Source organism: Saccopteryx bilineata, chromosome 2 (assembly GCF_036850765.1).
Source record: "Saccopteryx bilineata isolate mSacBil1 chromosome 2, mSacBil1_pri_phased_curated, whole genome shotgun sequence".
In the NCBI taxonomy this organism is placed as follows: Eukaryota; Metazoa; Chordata; class Mammalia; order Chiroptera; family Emballonuridae; genus Saccopteryx; species Saccopteryx bilineata.
This window is the reverse complement of record NC_089491.1, coordinates 298,896,904-298,913,318: the sequence shown is the minus strand read 5'-3', so window position 1 is coordinate 298,913,318 and position 16,415 is coordinate 298,896,904. Positions and strand designations below refer to the sequence as shown.

Below are 16,415 nucleotides of genomic sequence, written 5' to 3'. Positions count from 1 at the left end.
TACATTAATGGGAGGTAAGGATGAGGGGTTTTGGCTTTTCTTTCTTTCTTTTCTTTCTTTTTTTTTTTGAGGGGTCTAAAAGCTGGGTGCATCTTATACAGTGGTTGCAGACTATTTTACTTGCATTTCCTGCTTTTTCAACGCTTGTTTTTGCGCTCAGTGTTGAAGACAGTGATTCGTCATCAGACACAGATGACGACAAGCTAATGGATGGGAGTGTTGACAGTGATGAGAAGTTGTATGAATTTTATAATGAATAATACTTGAGTTCAATAACTTTATGTACTATGTTTTTTTTAATTTTTTCAAATTTCAGGCCTCCAAATTAAGGTATGTCTTATACATGAGGAATACAGTAGCTTACCTACTTACCATGTTTTCTCTCTGTCTCCCTCCACCAGAATGAAATGTCCAAGAAGGCAGATTTTTGTCCATTTTGTTCAGTACTATATTGCAACTGCCTAAAATAGTGCCTAGCACTGATTAGATGCTCGCTATTTGTGGAATGAGTGGAGTTGCAATGAAGTGTAAATCACTGATATAGGGTACTGAGTCTCCATACCCTTGTAGGTGTAGTTACACCCTCAGAGGGTACCGGCAGGGCTAACAGTAGTAATTCATACATCAGTCAGCTGGGGGTGGGGGGCTTGTTTTGAGGCAGCTACCCTTAGATTACAAAAATGTCACCATGGTGATCTAGGCAGGCTCCTTCTATGCCTGCGTATCAGTCGTTCCTGGCGGTGTCTCGGACGGGACAGGGTACAGGAGTGGCATTGGAAGCTTGTCTCCATCATCCACCGTCAGATGTAAACTGTCCAGACTGTCAGCGAGGTCAGCCAAGATCTGATCAATGAGAGGTCAAAGGATAAGGAGCAAGGAAAGAGGAAAAGGAGGAAGGAAAGGAGAAAAGCCGTAAGGATAAGAGAGCCCGGCCCAGGCTGTGAATGCTGACACTCAGGTGCTGGAGGGAGGAGCGCCAGGTGAGTAAAGCTCAGGTTTCCCCTGCATACGGTGAGTCAGGGCTGATCCCTGTCTGCGGGAGGGGATGAGCTCCAGGAGCAGCCTTGGGGTTTGCCATGTGACTCAAGCTGGCATGACCCTCGGACCATCAGTCACTCTCCTGTGAGTCTCCCCAAGGACCAGAGAGAGAAAGCGTGTCTGGTATGCTATTGAGCAGCCAGGACCAACCTCCGGCAGAGGCCAGCAGTAAGCAGAGGGGTCCGGGCGGCCTGCCGTGCGGTGACTATTCCATACCCTTCTCTCTCCCTTAATCTCACCTACCCAACCTCAATGTCTGCCCAGCGGACACGGTCTGAGAGGAATCGGGCAGTCAGCCTAAATTAACTACAGCTAACATTTCACCGAGTGCTTGCAGGAAGCCAGGCACTGTGCTAAGCCCTTTGTTTATATCAATTCACTTAACACCCACTACATCACTATGTGGGTAGACATTTAATTATCTTTCCTTTACAGATGAAGAAAATGAGGCACGTTTTCAATAACTTGGTCCCAGCTAGGAAGTGGTCATTTGAACCCAGACCAGTTTGCTTTGGCATTCATATTAACTCTAATTTAAAGCCTAAAATAGCCTAAACTCCCTAACTGTATCTTTGGGAATCCTTGGTCATAGACTACCAGACTGTGAAATTCATGTTTCCCAAATCTAATCAAGACCCAGTATCTAAAAATGTCTCGTTGAGCCCTTGCTCTGATTTTTGGAGCACTGATGCTGACTGAGGGCTCCCGGGGAGACATTGTAGAAACATCTAGAACAAACACCACATTTTGTCTGTTTTCCATACCGACGATCTCCCTTGTTGGCCTCTACCTCCCTCATCGCAGAGACTCTGGAACCTTCCAGCAGGCTTTGCCCCTCGTACCAACAGGAAGCTACTCTGAGTGAGGATGTTAGTACCTGAGAAGAAGTCAAACTCCAGAGAAGGTGACCGGACAAACCTCACGGTGAGCTGACGGCATCATACACGATGACAGGATGACACAACTTCCTCCTCGCCCCAGGAAGGGAGATCCCCTCCCCTGAGGTCAGTCTCTTGGGTCACCTTGCAGAGGCCTGAGCTCCCTCTCTTCTCTCTCCCAGGACACACCCCCAAATGTCCTACTACCCACCCCGAGGGGCACAGCCTGGTACCGCCCGCAGCCTAGAGGAGTGAGATGCTGGCTCATGGCTGGCTGCTTTCCCAGAGAAGAGGGAGGAATATCTTGGCATTTCTGCCCCGTCACTGCCCTACCTTCCTCTAGCAGACAGATAGGCCAGCTCGTGACCACACCCCCCTCCACCCCCAGCGAATGCCCTACTGTCTGGCCAGTGCCCTCCGGGAATTAGGTTCTCGGGACCCAAGTCCAACCTTGTAACCTTGGTCAACGAGTCCCTGCAGTGCCGGTGCCACATGGGGTCTGTTTGAACTTCAACTTCTCTTAAATCCGAAACCTAGCTTCAACTCCTCTACTCTATAGAAGCATAAACTTGGCAGGCCCCTCCCTAGGCCTCAGTCTCGTCATTCATAAATAAAAGTGTTGAATTCTCCTGGTTCTCAACCCAGACTGCCCCTCACAATTACTTACAGAACTCATCAAATCATATCCTTAGACCAGGCCTGACCCCAGGATTTAACTGGCTTGCAGAGGAGCAGGGACATTCAGTAGGTTTTTCAAGCTCCTCCAAAGCTCCATTTAGCTTCATAGGATGCTGGTCTCAGGGGCTGGGTTTAGGACAGCAGTTAAAAGCCTAGACTTTAGAGCAGTGGTTCTCAAAGTGTGCACCAGGGTGCACTGGTGCACCCTAGAAGATTTCCAGGTGCACTCTATGGTATTCCAGAGAAATATGTGCCTGTTGGGGACCAAAAAACTAGCAGGGTGTTTGGAGTTTAGATTTTTGGGGGACAGAGGTGGGGGGAATTGGCTGTAAACTGACAGTCTGCCCAACCCCCCACCTCACTTGCCTGATTAGGTTGCAAAAGGCTGTTAAGCTGTCGTGCTGGATTGTTTACACTACCTCCCATGTTCCCCAGAAAGACTGGAGGCAAGTTTCTTCTATCCTTTGTTAGGTATAAAGTTAAAATGATATGTATGGTGGGGGTTTTGGATTGATGATTAACATAAGGAATTGTCTCCAAAAGCCTTTTAGATTTCTATAAAAGAATATGTGGCAATATCTAAAAAAGCTTTGAACATTTTACTACAATTTTCAACATCCTATTTATGTGAATTAGGATTTTCTACCCTTACACAATTAAAAGTAAAAAGAGAGGAATTCTTCAATGTATTGATGAGAAAATGAGAGTTTGCCTTTCAAATATATGCCCAAACATTGAAGAAATCTCTAGGACACATCAGGCTCATGTTTCTCATAAACACAAGAATGAAAAAACTTAACACATTTGCACTGGGACCTGCCAAATTTACTACATCTTACTAAGAATGTATCTATATATATAAAAAGATGACATTTTTGGCATTTTTTTATTTTTTAACCCCTCTTTTTTACGAATTCTAAAAAGCGTAACTCAAAAAATGTAACATAAAAATGCTTTTTTTTTTTTTTTTTTTTTTTGCATTTTTCTGAAGCTGGAAACAGGGAGAGAGTCAGACAGACTCCCGCATGCGCCCGACCGGGATCCACCTGGCACGCCCACCTTGGGGCGATGCTCTGCCCACCAGGGGGCAATGCTCTGCCCATCTGGGCGTTGCCATGCTGCGACCAGAGCCACTCTAGCGCCTGAGGCAGAGGCCAAGGAGCCATCCCCAGCACCCGGGCCATCTTTGCTCCAATGGAGCCTCGGCTGCGGGAGGGGAAGAAACAGAGAGGAAGGTGCGGCGGAGGGGTGGAGAAGCAAATGGGCACTTCTCCTGTGTGCCCTGGCCGGGAATCGAACTCGGGTCCTCCGCACGCTAGGCCGACGCTCTACCGCTGAGCCAACCGGCCAGGGCTATAAAAATGCTTTTTAATGTCAGAATAAATTTAATTTTGTCATATTTATTTCATTTAATTACCATAAAAGCACACTTGGACTTTATATTTTTTCTTTAATATTTGACTTAATTATTATAACATATTTCTCAGAAATTTATATAAAGTGTGCCCACAGTTATCTGTAGGACTTTAAATGCACTCTGACTTCAAAAAGTTTGAGAACCACTGCTTTAGAGTGTGAGAGGTGAAGGTTCAAGTCTGGTTTTGTACTCACCAGGTGTGACTTTGGACAACCCAAGCGACTTGCCTCCAATGGAAATAGTTAACAATCTACCTCATGGGTCTTTATAATGATGAAAGGAAACAATGCACGAATAACCCTCAGCAAAGTGCCTGGAGAGGTGTGTGTTCTCTGGAGAGGTGTGTGTTCTCTGCTGGGCGTTTGTCCCACGTGTACATCACATGCAGGTGTTTGGGGCTGTGATTAGCAATTTTTACAACTGTTAGTAACAAAAAGCAAGTATCACCCTCACACAGATGTTTTATAGCTCACTTATGAAGCAGTGCAGGGCAGGCGAGGCTGCTCCCCTGCCGCTCCCCGCCCCCAGGAAGCCCCAGGTCCCACCCTGAGAACCTATGCCTGGTGCGTCCCACTCCATTCCCGAAGGGCTGCAAACTCCCCAGGAGCCAAACTGAGCTGAGCTCCCCAAGAAGGATGATGCTTCTGGCCTTTCTGAACAGGGAAGGATAGAGGGTAAGGGTAGGGTTTGTTTACAAACTGAGGACAAGCATAACAGTGTTTTATGGTCTCAAGAGTAAACATGGCATTGGTTAGTAAAACCAGAACCTAACACCTGATTAAGATAGTCAGAGCTGGTCTGGGCAGCAGGCTTGTTATTTAGTTTGGAGCAGTTGTCCATCAAGTCCAAGGACTATAGAGAAAAGGCCCTTTCTTTTCCTGGGCCTCTGCTCACACAGATCAAAGTCTAGTCAATATCCTACCAGAGCCTGACCAGGCGGTGGCGCAGTGGATAGAGCGTCAGACTGGGATGCAGAGGACCCGGGTTCGAGACCTCGAGGTCGCCAGCTTGAGCGCGGGCTCATCTGGTTTAAGCAAAAAGCCCACCAGCTTGAACCCAAGATCGCTGGCTCCAGCAAGGGGTTACTTGGTCTGCTGAAGGCCCGTGGTCAAGGCACATATGAGAAAGCAATCAATGAACAAACAACTAAGGTGTTGTAACATGCAATGAAAAACTAATGATTGATGCTTCTCATCTCTCTCCATTCCTGTCTATCCCTCTCTCTGACTCACTCTCTGTCTCTGTAAAAAAAAAAAAAAAAAAAAAAAAAAAAATCCTACCAGACAAGGGTGATAAATCCTAATCTAATCTAAATCCTCCCCCTTAAAACATCATTCAAAACTGACACCCTTCTGATCTAAAATACTGATAAAGAGGCTTTAATAACCCGAGGAAATGTTTATGAGATATATTTAACTGGGGGGTGGGGAGATATAAGAAAACAAATGTGCAAGAGATCTGCATAACTGAAAAAACACTCAGAAGACAGGGAGAAAATCCCCACAATGTTAACATTTCCCACCTCTTTATCTTTGTCTGTATGCTCTCATCTTCTAGAATGAGCATATTTTACTAGAATAATCAATATGAATAAAGTAGAAAGTTTCAGGGAGGAGAATAATTTTTGTCCACCTACAAGTCATTAATGTTCCCTCCACTACCCCCACAGACTGCCTGAGAATTTACTACAAGTTTTCAAATCTATCTTTATAGATTTTGTAAGATATGGTGTCCCCTTCTTTAAGAATCCAGGATTGCTTCTTGGGGCTGTTAGCTTTCTTTTGTCAAGACATCACTTAGCACACTTTCTCAATAAATGTACACACTGGTCTGAGGCAGGGCAGAAAACGTCAAAGGAACTGCCAGCACCTTTTCTTCCGGCGTGTAGGTCGTAGGACAAACCAAAAAGAAGGAACAGAGTCAGTTCTCTCTAACCTATATTTTTGAGAGGAAAGAGGAATTGAGGAGTGCTAAAAATGTTTATCCTCACCCAAATTTGCCTCTCCTATGGCAAATGTCCCAGGATCATGTCACCTAATTCTGACCTTTCCCATTGCTCACTCAGAAATTTGTACATCCATCAGCTCATTGTGGTCAAGAATAAATACGCATTTGTGTTCATGAACAGGAGATTCCAGCTCTATCTCAGGTGTGCACTGTCTCCAACAAGAGACATAGCTCCTTGTAACTAGGATTGACAGATAAAATACAGGGATTCCAGTGAAATTTGAATCTCAGATACAAAGAATACCTTGTTAGTATAAGCAGACTAAAATATTGCATGCAGCATACTTATATGAAAATACTATTCACTATTTATCTGCTATTCTAATTTTTCTAGGCTTCTTGTATTACAAGTAAAGTTCTGGCAATCTTACTTGTAATCTGTTGTTCATCTATTCCATGACTTCCAGATTTTTTCTAACCTGGTCATCTTCCTCTAAAAATTCACGCATCTGTCGATAATCTTCCTAAAATATGATGCTGAGAAGTGAACACAGGTGTCCTGGTGTCTGGATGCCTGACATCATGGTGACATCCTCTGGGCCTGGGTCCCTTTATCAAAGATCATTCCAAGTAAAGGACCAAGAGCTGAACAAGCGTCTCAGAGCTGGGCCTAATCCCTCCATCATCTGGAGACTACATGTATCCTTCCCTGGACATTACAGGTTGTATTTACTCCTTTGTTTAATTTCTACTCCACAACTAAATAGTTATGTATTGCCCTGAAAGGACAGAAGGAAATAAAATAGTTTTCCAGCTCTTGCTATGTATGAGGCACCATTCTAAACACTGTATCTACAGTCTCTTTATGCATTAAGTAGCCTGTACAGGTTACAGAGTGTTATGGATTGAATATGTCTCTCAAAATTCACTTGTTGAAACCCCAATGTAATGGTATTAGGAGAGGGACTTGGACAATAATTAGGTTTAGACGAGGTCATGTAGGTGAAGTCCCCATAATGGGCCCAGTGCCCTAAGAAGAAGAAGAAACACCAGAGGACAAGCAAGAAGAAAGCCAGACAGCAGGCTCCCACCAGGAACCCAGCATGTTGATCTTAGATTTCCAGCCTCCAGAACCATGAGAAATAAATGCCTGTTGTTTAAGCTACCCATCTATGGTGTTTTCTGATATAGCAGCCTGAGGTGATAAAGACACAGAAGTAGTGTTTTAGTCTAATTAGGCTATGCTGCATTAATAAATTAACCACAAAAATCTCAGCACCTAACACAATAAACGTTTATTTGTTGCTCGCATAAAGGAAGATGCAAGATAGCAGTGAGGTGAGAGGTCCTCTGTTCTACACAGTCACTCAGGGACTTCTGCCACCTTCTAGCTTCACAGCCGGGACACACAGCCTGAAGGTCACAGCTGCAAGGTTAGAGGACATGAAGGAACTCTCCCCAGTTATCCCATGCTTCGCGCTGAAGTGACAGCATCACTCTGCTCACTGTCAGACGGCTTGCACCTTCCTGTGTGTCCAGAAGAGGAAGGTGAAGTAGGACATAGTGAACACATGGCATTGTCTACCACAGCTAACATCCGGTGAAACCAGAATCCCACAGCAGATCTGTAAGCTTCCAAAGTCCGTGCTCTTTCCACTACAGCATTTGGCCTCCCAGAATTAAAGGAAATCTCACAACAGCATAATCGATAAAATGTGACCTCAAAAATAAAACCAGTAAGAAAAACAGCCATGATGAATGGTTAAGATTTGCAAAACCTAAAACATCACGAGATTGTCCCCTGGAAAACTTTAGAAACACAGATAATGAGACCTCTGCAAGTTCCACCCAGAGGGTAAGTATCTGTGAGACGAGCGCCACCCCAGTCTCTAAGAGAAAACCACCATGGGCCAGGGCACATCTTCAAAGAGATGATTCCAACAGGTTGTAAGGTGGCCAGCCATTCTAGTTTGCCAGGACTCTCCTCATTTAAGCTCCAAAAGTTCCACATCCCAGGACACCCTGCAGTCCTAGACAAATGCTTGGTCCCCTGGTTGTGCATTGATAGATACTATTTTTCCTCACAGACAGCTTCTGGGACTGTACCTTCTGATGGCTCAGTCAGCTCTATGTGAGGATGCCCAATGATCTGAGGAAGTGGAGCTGACGCTGAGTCCAAGAAAAAACTGCATGGCCTGACCAGGTGGTAGCGTGGTGGATAGAGTGTCAGCCTGGGATGCTGAGGACCCAGGTGCAAAACCCCGAGGTCGCCAGCTTGAGCGTGGGATCATCATAGACATGATCTCATGGTCACTCGCTTGAGCCCAAGGTCACTGGCTTAAGCAAGGGGTCACTGGCTCGGCTGGAGTCCCTGCCCTCATCAAAGCACATATGAGAAGCAATCAATGAACAACTAAGGTGCTGCAACTATGAGTTGATGCTTCTCACCTCTCTCCCTTTCTGTCAGACCCTGTCTCTCTGTCTCTCTCTCTCTCAATTAAAAAAAATAAAACAAAACATCCTGGATGGAAACAGCACGTGAGGATAAAGCTCTCATGGGGGAAAGAAGTCAGGACACTCCCGTGGGAAGGCTGGCCCGTGTGAGTGAAGCAGTCCTCTTTGTGGACTCGGGAAGAAAATAACACAAACAGCACACCAGTAGGACGTTGGTTCTGGAGACTCTGCCCCCACTGTCGCAGACTGATGACAGGAGGCCTTTCCCAGCCAAATCACACCACAGACCCATATCGAGCTCACAGATACAGAAACACTTCTGCCTTTTTCCCAGTCAGATTCTGCTGAAACAGGTCACCCATCTTGAATTGGGGCTATTCTGAAGGCGGGTATGCACACGCACACACATACGCAGGCACATGCGTAAAAAGCCTTTGCACCTTTACCTATTACCTTTGTCTTGTTAGCTTTGGCCTACTGCTCCACTTGCTACATTGTATTCAGAATGCACTCTGACCTGTACACACTCCATTAACTGCGGACTGAAGTCCAGAGTCCACAGCCAGGCCCTCAAGGCCCTGCTGAAAAACCTGCATTCCTGACCCTACGTCACACAGCCTCCTCCACTCAAGTGCTCTGACCCAGTTAGGCCGTTCCCTTAACCATATCTGGGCTTCAGTCATCGACTCTGTATGCACTGCCCGCTCCACTTCTTGTGTCCTTGGTTAAATCCTAAACCCAAGACTTATTTCAGATTCCTGGATCAGTGATGGCTTCACTGCTATTTTCTGTCACTTCTTCCCAAACTCCAGCAGCAGACCTTACCAATACAATTCTGTTAGCAATCAGTTCTGTTCCATTTTGTAAACCCCTTCTGTCTCAAGTTGACATAAAAGTTACTCACCTTTTAGTAATTTTGTGATTTGTCCCTAAACCTGGATTGCAAACTCCTTGAGGACAGGGACAACTCTTGCTCACTGTTTTTATCCCCTAATGCATAACCCAGTGTTTGCATATAGTAAGTGCTCAAACGACAGATACTGATTTATTAGTATGGGTCCTGGGGGCAAGGGAAAACCTAACAAAAAGTGTTTGAAGAATATGGTGCCATGAATATGACCCCATAACTCCCTCTGAAGACAACACAGACAGAAAATCAGCCAGAAAAAGAAATATTTTTCCCCTAAGAATTGAAACCTGAGAACATTCCTGATCAGCTGACTTCCAAGGCTGTGCTTCCCGGTTCATCCATCATGGCTGGACTTGCGGATAGAAAAGCCAGGAGTCAAACTGTACTTTTGGGATTCAGTTGTGTAGCTCCAGCAAGAACCCAAGTTTATTTCCTCTTTCTCATCTTGTATCTCCAGCACGGAGACTTGTTATAGTTGAGCTCACATTATGGTTCCAAGATAGTTGCTAGAGTTCCAGCCACTGCATTCAATACAACAACATCCAGTGAAAGGAGAGAGGCTGTTCTTTCTCTTTTATTGCCAAAGAAACTTTACCTAGAATCCCAGCAGCGACTTCCTCTCATTGGCCAGAACTGGGTTGAATGCCCCTCCCTAAGACTACTTATGAAGGAAAGGATTACCATCATGCTTAGAGCAGTGGTCTCAAAGGTTGTCCCTGGGAATAGCAGTAGCAACATCATCTGAGAACTTATGAGAAATGCAGATTCTTGAGCTCCACCCCAAACCTATTGAATCAGATAGTCCCAGCCGGACTAGCTGTCATCGTCGTAAAGAGTCCTCAAGGTAATTCTGGTGCATGCTAAAGTTTGAGAGCCACTGGTTTAGGCTAATCTCTGAGCTGGGGAGAGAACAACTGCCCTGAATACTTGAAAAACATGGAATCTTTAGCAAGGAGGAAGTAGGATATAGATGTTGGATTGGGAGTAAACTTCCTACTCCTTCCTGTTCCCTGAATAATTATTTTCTCCTTTTTTATTATAGTACTCCATCAGCATACAAACATACTCTAATATCTTAAAAAGTCTAGCCCATGACCCCAAATCACTATCCAGCTGTTGCGTGATTCTTTGCTCCTCTTCATAACTAAAACTATTTCTATTAGTTGTCTACGATCACTGCATCAATTTCTTCATCAACCACTCACTCTTTTACCCACTGCTATGTATTTTCCATTCCCACCACCCCCACCAACTGTTCCTAGGTATGGCATATGCAGTTGATCATTTACATAACTGTTCTATATCTGGCTCCTGCCTAACACTGCCTCATTTCCTGCCATTTCCCAAAACCCGTCCTTTATTCTGTAACACCAGCCAATCTTGCTAACTTCTCCTGAACCATGCAATGCTTTCTCATGCATCCTCCCCTTTTCATATGCAGTCCTTTCTCACTTCAGGCCTCCCAACCCTGAACCTCCACTCTATCCCACAGTTACCTCGGAAACACTACCCACCCTTTAATACCCTAAGCTGCTCAGTCATCATCCTCTCTTACACCTACTCTGACTACCTCCTTTCCAGATTGAATCAATATATTTCTCATTCTATTCTATTTGGTTACCTGGTACATATTTTCATTATTGTGCTTATCCTACTATAATGTAATACCTATTTAATGTCTGTGTCCTCTACTTGAATACAAGCTACTTTAGGACAAGAACAACTTTGTATTCTGCTTTCTATAACTATAAACACAGTATCGAATACATGGCTAGCTGTAACAAATGTTCATGGACTTCTTATTGCTGGCTATATGTCATCAAGGGAATGTGATTGTCCTAGGCTGGGAGAAAGGACCATGGGAACCACTGACATGGAGCAGAAGGTAAAGACAACTGAGTAATAACAGAATAATAATTGAATCAATAGCATATACTGATTGCTTCATCTTTGCCAGACCACTAAGCCCTTTGTAATGCTCCAGCTCATTCTGTCCTCACCACTCCCCATTTCATAGGTGCTATCATCATTCTCACTTTACAGATAGGGAAACGGAGGCTAGAGTTGTCCCTTTTCCAAGGTCAGACCCTAATAAGAGAAGCCAAGACTTAAACAAATCCAAGTCTGTTTGACTCCAGATCCCTGTACCCTCCTGTCCAGCTAGGCTTTGAGTTCAAGGGAAGTCCCTCATGCAAACTGCAATCAGTTAAGTACAGTACTGCGATTCAGAAGCGGAATGTGGGCAGCAGGGTGTCCATGGCTACCCGAGGCTCCCAGCACGTCCTGCATGCACTGGCAGCCAGTGGCTCCGTTTGGCCAGAAGCCATGGGGGACAAATGCTAAATGACTATGAAGGGTCAGTTCCTCACAGTTGATTCGACAAGGCCCTGGTGTCCCAGGAGCAGGTTGGAGGGGTGCCCGACAGTGAGCCAATCGCTGCCACATCAGATACTAAGCTGGGAGTGCAAGTGAAAGGTGAGGAAGCCAGAGTGGAGGGAATGAAGCCAGCTGCCAGGTCTTGGGCAATCACAACCCCAAGGACAAGCCACTGTGCCCAAAATAACCTCCCAAGAGAGCTTAACTGATCATTTTGCAGTCTCTATTCCAGTACTGACTTTCAGGTCTGTGTAACTACAGACTGGGCCCCTATAATGTGTTAGCACCATGAAAGGTACAAAGAGCTGGTCTTCCACAGAAATAAGGCAAGCCCATAGGAAACAGTGGTGAGCTGTAGGACAGTCCACAGTGCAGTGCAAACCTGTGCAGCACAAGCCAAGAAGGCAACTGAAATTCACAGAAAGAGTAGTCAGGGTGTGCTGGCACAGGCGGTGGTGGCTTCTTGGAGCATATGGACTGAAGGAAGGCCGACAGAATAGAAGAGCAGTATTTCATGGAGGAAGAAGAAAACGAGCAAAGGTGAGCCGGCAACAATGAAAAACCCACCTGCGGGGCAAAGGGTCTTGTCGGAGCAGAATGAAGGATAAAGTTAGATGAGTCAGGAAGGTCAGATCATAGAGGTCCTGGATTCCAAGAAGAGTAGTCAAGCGAATTCAACATGCAGAATCCAGGAATTCAGCATGTGAGCAAAAAATCATCCCAGGATTTAAACAGATAACTAAGAATAAAAATGTAATTTATGAAGCTTTATTTGTTGGTAGTGTTTGACATGGATTAGACAGAAGAGGAAAAACAGCAAAAAAACCCTGCCCCCCCCCAAGAAATCCTGAATGCATCTTTGAACATTCACTAAAAGTCTTTCTGTATGAAAACTTAATAACCACGGTCCCTCCCCCACCAGGCTTCACGGTCCAGTGAGGATGACATTCATTAACCCCATGGTTACTATTAAGTACTTACTATGTACTAAGGAGTATACTTGACCCTGGGGACACAGGGAAGGATTAAACAAAGTCCAGGCCCTCATGAAGCTCATTCTCCAAAGGACATGGAAAAGAAGACAAAAAGCAAACCAACAATTATATCAATATAAAGTTGGGTCTAAGTGCTATTGAGAAAAACACAACAGGGCATTGGGTAGAGAATGGTAGGGTGAATTGGTCGGGGAGGCCTCTCCAAGAAAATGCCACCATACTTCAATCCCAGAGAACAGGTAAAGTGAAGATGCCACTGCTAGCAATAAAGACATGGAGAAGGTGACCGCTTGTAAGAGTACGGAGAATGTGGGGAATCTTGTTTTCAGTGTGTCAAGCTTGTGATAAAAGTACGATAACCACACAGAAATGTCTAGATCAGGGGTCCTCAAACTTTTTACACAGGGGGCCAGTTCACTGACCCTCAGACCATTAGAGGGCCGGACTATTAAAAAAACCATGAACAAATCCCTATGCACACTGCACATACCTTATTTTAAAGTAAAAAAAATAAAACGGGAACAAATACAATATTTATAATAAAGAACAAGTAAATTTAAATCAACAAACTGACCAGTATTTCAATGGGAACTATGGGCCTGCTTTTGGCTAATGAGATGGTCAATGTCTGGTTTTATATTTGTCACTGCTAGCCGTAACAAGAGATATGACGTGCTTCTGGAGCTGTGACGCGTCATCCCGCGTCACAGGAAGTAGTACTGTACATGAGCGACGCCGCGCTTTGCGTCCGCATCCTGTGCTCCTCTCACTGACCAACGAAAGAAGTGCCCCTTCTGGAAGTGCGTCAGGGGCTGGATAAATGGCCTCGGGGGGCCGCATGCGGCCCGCGGGCTGTAGTTTGGGGACCCCTGGTCTAGATTCTCAAATGCTCATGTACAAGACCAGAGGAAGATAAAATTGAGGTATGTAGATAGAATAATCATCTATTGATATTTGAGTGATAAGAAACCTTTTCTCCAAAACAAATTCACATGAAATGAAAGTAATTCAAGGACTGAAAAATACTAGAGTGTAAGATATACAACTAGTTTTATCACGTCTCCTGGGATGATCCTCTCCCTAAGCCTTATGGGAGGAACCCCAGGAGGGGTAGGGACTTTAGTAGGCAGTGAGCAGCTGGTTAACAAAATAATACTATTAATAATTGAAGTTCATACACAGACAACCACCCAACAGACCTCTGTCCTTGCTTCTTCAACCTCCAAGGCACAGTTGTAGGAACAGTTCTATCTTCTTCTGTACTCCTTTCTTGGACCACATGTCACCCCTTTTGATTGTTTCCTCTGCAGATGGCTCTGGGTACTTTAATGTTTGGAATGGCAAGAATTCAATACTGGGGTGGCCTCAAGAACAGGTTGACAAACTCTTTCAACCCTCCTGAAACTGTCCCAGTTTTAGCATTATAAGTCATACATCTTGGGGATATCTCTCAGTCCTGGGCAAAAAGGAAAGGTTGGTCATCAAGACTAGGCAGACCTTCATAGCTATAACCCCTCACTAACCTGTATGATGCAACACAAAGCTTTATAGCTCTGAAGTGATATCGGTGCTTTAAAGCATGGGCTTAGTTTCCCAAGCCCTACCTAATCCCCGACCCTGCAGGCTGGGTTCTCCTTCCCCACCCAGACAGAAGAGCGGTGTCAGAAACACACAGGTAGGAGGTGATCCTGGAGTCCTCAGCCTTCTGTTCCCCTTCTCTCCCACTCAGCCCCAGCTACCACCTAAACCAGGAACACCAACTCCATGGGCAACCCCAATCCATGTCACTTGCTGCCCTCTCTGCCTCGCCCTGGCCAGCAAGCTGATGGGGCCTGGGGGTCAAAGTCAGATGATCAAAGAGGAAAAGAAGCGAACTGATCCGAGGCAGTGATGTGCTCTACCACTACAAATCACAAGAAAGGGGAACCCCAGACACATTACAGCCTACTGACTTTGAAACACAGGTAGTTTGCGTCTTTGAGTTGCAGAAATACCGGAAATGCTTATTGACACATTAATTTCAGATTTGGGGGTTCAAAGCTGGGCTGACTCAGAGCAGAAACCAGGTAAAAGTCCTGAAATTAATGTGCTTGAAAAATGTCCTTCCAAAGCCATAATGTTTGCAACACTCACAGATCTTGGGAAGGCTCACAAATCATTTCTACCAATTATTAGAGATTTTTCCAAAATTATAAGATTCTAAGAACGTGCCAAGACTGATATAAATCTCTGCTTGGTTCTTCATTATGGAATTTTCCTGCCTGACAAGTTTAAAAGAATAATAAGCAGGGGACACAATCCTTCAGAATTAATTCAATCCCTATTTCGTCCCTGGTCACCTTGACTGCTATGTACAGACAAAAATGTAGAATGTTAAATAAGCTATTTAGGTAACCTTGCCAAATCTGCACCAACCAATCCTATTCCCTGAACTATGAATAGCCTAGGCAAACAGTAGTTGTTACTGTTGCCTTTTTTTAACTAAATTGTCTGGGAAATTGCCTCAGACCTCTGAAGAAAGATTACTATAAAAATTTTCAGACTTCTCTCCCTATCCTTCCCCACAGGGCTCAGCCGGAATGATTGTGACAGGTTGTTGCAAGATTGCATCACTGACCTTTGCAAGTTTCTGGCCAGTCTGATTTCCCCCTTCCTCCCCCTGCCCTCTCCCTTTCCTTGTTTAAAGCCCTTTGGCCTACCCGGTTCTCTTTTTCCAGACTTGCTAACTCTGGTAGATGGAGAACCAAAGCTAAATCAGAATCACCTGCACACACACACACACACACACACACACTCATGGCAATGTTGTTTAATCCTAGTCACAATCAATTCTACTATCTTCACCTTCTAAGAGTAATCTCCATTCTTTACCTTCTTACCCAAACTCTCCACTCTCACCCTCCTGCCCCTAAACTGTTCTATGACAAGCTGAGCTGGCACAGTGCTGCTGTACCCCCAGATCCAGAGAAGTGGCAAATAATCTTTGAGGACAGCATGAAATATTTACATTCCAGACCAGCAGACAAACTTTTACCAACAGCCCCTCTTCCATCTGCTCCTCCTTCCCGCCCCCAACTTCACTTCTCAAGTGGGAAAGGGGACGACTTGGATTTAATAGCAGTTCCCTGATAAACAGAAGCACGTACACAAGCACCTGCAGGTACGGAGACTGACATCACACACACGCACCTGTGCATAACAGGGCATGCTCAGTGAATGGCTTAGGTGACCCTGACAATGCAAACACCTGCGCATAGAACCAGTCAGGCCAGAAAGAAATGGTGTAAGCACACACGGCCTCATGCAGAGTCTGGAGACAAGTCCTGTTCTTTATTCGACCCTTCCCCCTTGCCTTCTCCCTTTAACATCCCACACCTGTGGGAAGATGACAACCCTTCTGAATAAAAGAATCATTTTTCCGTATAACCCCAGCTGTCCCTATTAGGGGTCCTTCTCAGGCTGCCCCGACCGAGAGAAGCCATGCACCCACCCCACTGCCAAGACTGAGTTGTGTCGCATTTGTATAGATATCTCTGTGGGTTCGGTTCTCACTCTGGCTCGCACTCAGAGCAGGGCCCTCCACGTCCAGACCTCCCCTCCCCCTGCACCCTGGCGCGGTCTCCGCCACCTGGGCACCCGCTCACACCGCCCCAGCGTGCACAGCTCGTGGCTGTGGCCGCCTCTCCCACCGCGACCTGGCCGCTCCTCCCCCTCTTCCCCTT

At 45.4% G+C, this 16,415-nt stretch overlaps 1 protein-coding gene across 3 annotated transcripts in view; it reads right to left on the bottom strand.

The window, feature by feature from the left end:
* LAMB3 (laminin subunit beta 3) overlaps positions 1–2,209 on the bottom strand; it is a 41,421-nt gene extending 39,212 nt beyond the window's left edge. The window contains exon 1 of one of the 3 annotated variants that reach the window (XM_066261459.1): positions 1,916–2,209. The gene's annotated coding sequence lies outside the window, so the exon portion shown is untranslated. Of the gene's footprint in view, positions 1–372; positions 467–1,915 lie in introns of those variants that run through there. The other 2 variants (XM_066261460.1, XM_066261461.1) reach the window with 2 other exon arrangements.
* Between the last annotated feature and the right edge of the window lie 14,206 nt (positions 2,210–16,415).